This window comes from Bactrocera tryoni, chromosome 5, assembly GCF_016617805.1.
Source record: "Bactrocera tryoni isolate S06 chromosome 5, CSIRO_BtryS06_freeze2, whole genome shotgun sequence".
NCBI classification, from domain to species: Eukaryota; Metazoa; Arthropoda; class Insecta; order Diptera; family Tephritidae; genus Bactrocera; species Bactrocera tryoni.
This window is the reverse complement of record NC_052503.1, coordinates 9,125,968-9,131,482: the sequence shown is the minus strand read 5'-3', so window position 1 is coordinate 9,131,482 and position 5,515 is coordinate 9,125,968.

Genomic DNA, 5,515 nt, shown 5'->3' with positions numbered 1-5,515 from the left:
TTGGAGCGACAACGAGAGGAATTAACGATATGCGTTATCAAATAAGATACAGCTTTTCATTGCGCATGCCCTACGCTGCGACTTAAGCACAGAACGAAGCCCCCTTGGTGGAACAAAAAGCTTGGGTCTTGCAGACGCAAAGTATGGGAATGCTTAAACTGGGCCAAGCCAGCTGAAAGCGAGGACTGTTGGAACGAATCTTATGACCTTCTAAGGGACTACAAGAAGTTGAAGAATCCTAAAAAAACTTTTATTGTCAATTTGAAAAGTCCCAGGAGGTGGCGAGACTTCAGAAATTATTATCCAAAAGCCCCACCTCGCCCGGTCTAATTCGCAAAAGTAGCGGAGAGTGGACGATCAACTGGCAGGACTCTTTGGAAGACCTAGTCAGTGTGCACTTTCGTGGTTGTAAGGACGCGGTAAGTCCAACTTACGAAAGGAGTAGTGCAGTAAACGTTCCCGAACACACCTTTACGAGAATAAAATAGAATGAGCAATCCATTCATTCGACTCATACAAATCTCTCGGCGCGGACGGAAACATTCCAGCAATTCTGCAGAATGCACTCTGTCTATCTGCTTGAAGATCAGCTATGTGCCACACTCATGGAAAAAGGCTATGGTAGTTTTCATGCCGATGGCAAGTAGGAACAACCCAACTTCCTTAAGAGAGTTTAGGCTCATAAGCTCAACTTCCTTCCTCACGTTAGAGAAAATCTTGGACGCGCACATTAGGGCCGCAGCGCCTCTTAGAAGCTTGTTCAGGGCGCGGCACGCATATACGAAGGGCAGATCAGTAGAAACTGCACTCTGAACAGTATCCAGTTAATAGGTATTGAATAGCTATACAATGCTGGATCAGAAGCCTTTTGACCACTTAACGGATACGAGCAGAATGAAACGAAGCTAAAATTACTAAGGAAGTCTGTAGAGGTACTCCAAAGTGGAGTACTATCTTCGCTTCTATGGACATGCTGCTAAGGAACTTGGAACGCAGAGCTTCAAGATAGTAGAACATCTTAATAATCTGGCATCTTAATAATGTTGAGGTGTCTACAGACCATTAACAGTATTATGACCACCACGCTCAATACGGCTCAGAACTGGGCATCGCAAAAGGATCTGCGGTTGAAGGGGGTTGTAGGGATGGAGAAAACGAATCTGCTGGTGTTCACAAGAAAACACAAAATTCCTCTGTGGAGGTTCCCTTCTACAAATAGGACACAACTCTCTCTCAAGAACTGCGCCAAGTACCTCGGGGTAATATTGGACAGCAAACTGTTGTGATAGCACAACGTGGAAGAGAGAGTGAGGAAAGCCGCAATGCTTTATATGCGTGTAGGCAGACGCTCGGCACAATCTAGGGGCTCACTCTCTATCTCATGCATTGATGCTACACAGCTATTGTTTGACCAATTCAACCCCACGGTGCAGTAGTATGGTGGACAGGCTTATGGAAATTGACGTACCGGAAACAAATGGAAAGGGTTCAGAGGCTCGATGCGCTGTGCATAACGGAAGCTGTAAGGACAACCTAATCAAACCTATCAAACGAAGTGGGAGATCTCCCAAACCCAAGGCCATATCGCCTGAAACTTATAACGAACTTATAGAGGTAGATAACTGTCCCAGCTACATTTCAACAGATTGCTTACTAAAGTTGTTTTAAATAATATCAGTGTCTGCTCCGAAATCTCAGGTGGGTATCAAAGAATATTCAGCTCAACACTCAGCATTTCAAAAATTTTAAATACAAATAAAATGCTTTATTTAAAATAGAGAGATAGTCATTAAAGCACACCTACAACAAAAAAACGACTGATAACGACAAACATGCACTGAGACAAAAGGCAGAACTAGGAACAATAGCGCATACGGCTGAGTAAACGGTAAATTGTTGCAATTTAGAAAAATGGCGAATGGCAGATAGTGAATATAAAAGCGAATGGGAGAGGGACAAGCAAATAAAACGCATTGCCAGAATACATGCTCTTTATTCTCCGAAGCGCTTATCGCTCGTGGACATTTATCGCACATGAAAATTAATTTTGCGAAAAGTAAAGGAGAAAACACAGATAGGCAACAATAGGCAAATAAGTAGACCCTAGTGGAAACAAAGGTCAGTTCATAATAAATCAGAAAAAACGCTCACGGCAATTCAGACAAAACAAAGCAAAAGCGCAAATGGAGATATACCAGCAGACGCACACACACATTGCAACAACATATACATATATATATATATATATATATTTAATTGTATACACACATTATTTATGGAGAAAATAAATTAACCCAAACATCAGCAGCGCAGACATCCCTCTCTGCAAGTGATTGCCATTCCTCCAGCAGCGGAGAAAATGATTAAAAATAAGCTACGGTTGAAAGATTCAATGAAAATAATACGTTTAAGTCATTTAAGAGTTTCAATTTTTTAAAACGTTTATCGATCTCATGGAATATTTATCATTCTCCACGAATAACATTTTTTTTTATCAAAAAGCATGGAAATAGAAAAAACGCATAATTCCTCTATACATTCCTCTTGAGCATATTGAGAAAATATTCCCAGTTCTAAAGTCATTGGAGAAAATATCTGTTTGAAACATGTAAATCTATTACACATTGTGACAAAAAAGTACCCGGAATTGTAAATAAAACGCTAATTGAATTATTCAGCAATATTTATTTTGTCGTCTTTCAAGTAATCTCCACCAGATGTAATACACTTATGCCAACGATTTTTGCAGTCCTCGAAACACTTTTCTTAAGCACTTTTTGGCATGGCCTTCAGCTCCATCTGCGAATTTTGTTTTACCTCTTGAACTGACCGAAAACGGATTCCACGAAGCGGCATTCATCAGTTTGGAGAACAAGAAAAAATCACACGGAGCCAAATCTGCTGAGTACGGTGGTTGATCGATGGTATTCTTTGGGTTTTTGGTTTAAAATTTGGTCATAATCGTGGATCGATGGCATGGTGTATTATCGTCGTATAAAATCCATGAATTGTTCTTTCACAATTCCGGCCGTTTTCGACGGATGTTCTCACGCAAACTCACCCAAACCCAAATTGAAGGTCTATCCCTTCGGAACAAATTTATGATACACCAAATCACGAATATCGAAAAAACAATGAACATCACCTTGATGTTTGAGCGGCTTTGGCGTTGTTTTATTGGTATCGGTTCGTTTTTTCCCTCCATTACGGGAGGTCGAAGATAGTCCAGAACGAGGTATAAATTCAACGATCTCTGGACGGCCTTGTACCACTCGTAGGCTTGTGTTTTTGATAAAACTGAATCACCGTAAGCCATTTTCAACATTTGTCACGATCCTGCAGATGAAATTTGGTTAGAGATGTAAAATTTGAGACAAATTCTTTGTTCGATATTTTTATCCATTGTCAAATAGCAACCCACTACAGAGATGTACCGACTGAAGCAGCTGCTGCAAGCAAACTGGTTGACAGATCGCGCCCGTATTTTGCAAAATATATTTTTTCTGCAATATAATTTACCCTCTGAAAATAAGGAAAAAATGCTAATTTGTACAAATATTATTTCGGATTTATTCGGAGCTTCAAGACTTCAGCACGGACGCCTTCTCTGCTGGGTGCGCATCATACATTGTGCAAATAAAATCAGATTTCTAGGTTTGAATTCCACACCCACTAAGCAACCTCACAACTCGCAACTTTTCCCACTTCAGCTTTTTCCGCCTTTGCGAAGCGGTGCAAATGTGTTTTACGATGCTTATTTTACACGAAGTTTTTATTGTCCACCCCTTTTTCCGTATTCGTCACTCCACGAACGTTCTGTGTAGCGAGGAGAAGGGATTAAGCGCCATACTGGGTACTTAATGGAAGCCTACTTACGGATACACGAATATCGACACGTGTGTGGGTGTGCTTGTAGGTATGTATACTTTTAAATCACTCACTGAAGGCAAACTGATAGTTATAGGTATGTACAGGTATGTGTGCCGGCCTTTGAATGTGTGTGTAAATATTTGCTCGTATACAAATTAAATTTTTCATCGTACGCTCGGGTAAATCGCGTAGATTAATTTATCATCTCACGTTACGTAAGTGTAATGAACTTTAGAGAGTGCCACTATGTAGAGTACTCAGGCGAGTGTGTGTGGGTGTGCCGCTGCATGCAAGCTCAACTCTTTCCGCATTTGCATAGTCACGCACTACATGCCAACGCACGTACGAACGTAATGACTTTCATTAAAGTTTGGTCTGCTCTCACACACTTACATATGTGCATGAGAGTGTAGACATTCGGTTTTGCACCCAGCAGGCAAAACTTGATATTTGTAGTGCTTAAACTTCTGGTATCTCTGAAATATTAACAAAGAAAACTTGCAAAAAAATTAACAATGGTTCGTTTGCTTCCGTTCTGTAAATTTCGATGTGAAAGATGCCGCTCGCTCTGGTCGAGCTATCGTTGAAAAATTTGATGAAACTATGGAAAAGATTGACCAGGACCGTCACATAAGCAGCCATGACATCGCTGAGGAACTTAACATGCATCATCAAACGGTTTTGAACCTTTTAAAAAAGGCTGGCTACAAAAAGAAGCTCGATGTTTGGGTACCACATGAATTGTCTGTAGAAAATTTAATGGACCGAGTTAACATCTGCGATTATTTGCTGAAACACAATGAAATCGAAACATCTCTGAAGCGAAAGGTAACAGGAGATGAAAAGTGGATCAAATAGGACAATAATGTGTGAAAAATATTATAGTCCAAGCATGATGAAGCTCAACAAATGTTCACAAAGCCAGGATTGACGCCTCGAAAGGTTATGCTGAATGTTTGGTAGGATTGGAGAGGGATCACCCACTATGAGCTGCTCCACCCTGGTCGAACGATTGATTCTACATTTTACTGTCAAAAACTGATGAGATTGAAGCAAGCAATCGAAAAAAACGGCCAGAACTGATCAACAGAAAGTGATTCGTCTTCCATCAGGACAACGCTAGACCACACACATATCTTTGATGACTCAACAAAAACTGGGAGAGCTTGGCTGGGAAGTTTTGATGCATTCACCATGTAGCTTTGACCCTGCACCATCGGACTACCATTTGTTTCGGTCAATGCAGAAGTCCCTTAATGGAGTAAAGTTGGCTTCAAGAGAAGCCTGTGAAAATAACTTGTCGCAGTTTTTCGCCGAGAAGCCAAAAAAGTTTTACGCCGATGGAATAATGTCTCTGGCGGAAAAATGGCAAAAGGTGGTCGACCAAAATAGTACATATTTGGTTCATCGAAGTTCATTATAAATATTTAAAAAAAAAAAATTTGATATTTGATTAGAAAAACGAAAAGACTTTTTCGACTACCCAATATTGTGCACTTACGCTTCCACTTCATTGGCCCACAAGCCGGTCATGTAAGCTAATTGCTACCGTTGAACGTTTTTACTACTGGGCACGCCATTTCAGTGGTGTTAGATACTTTTATCATTGTGTAGAACTACGTAGACACATACCATACACATAACA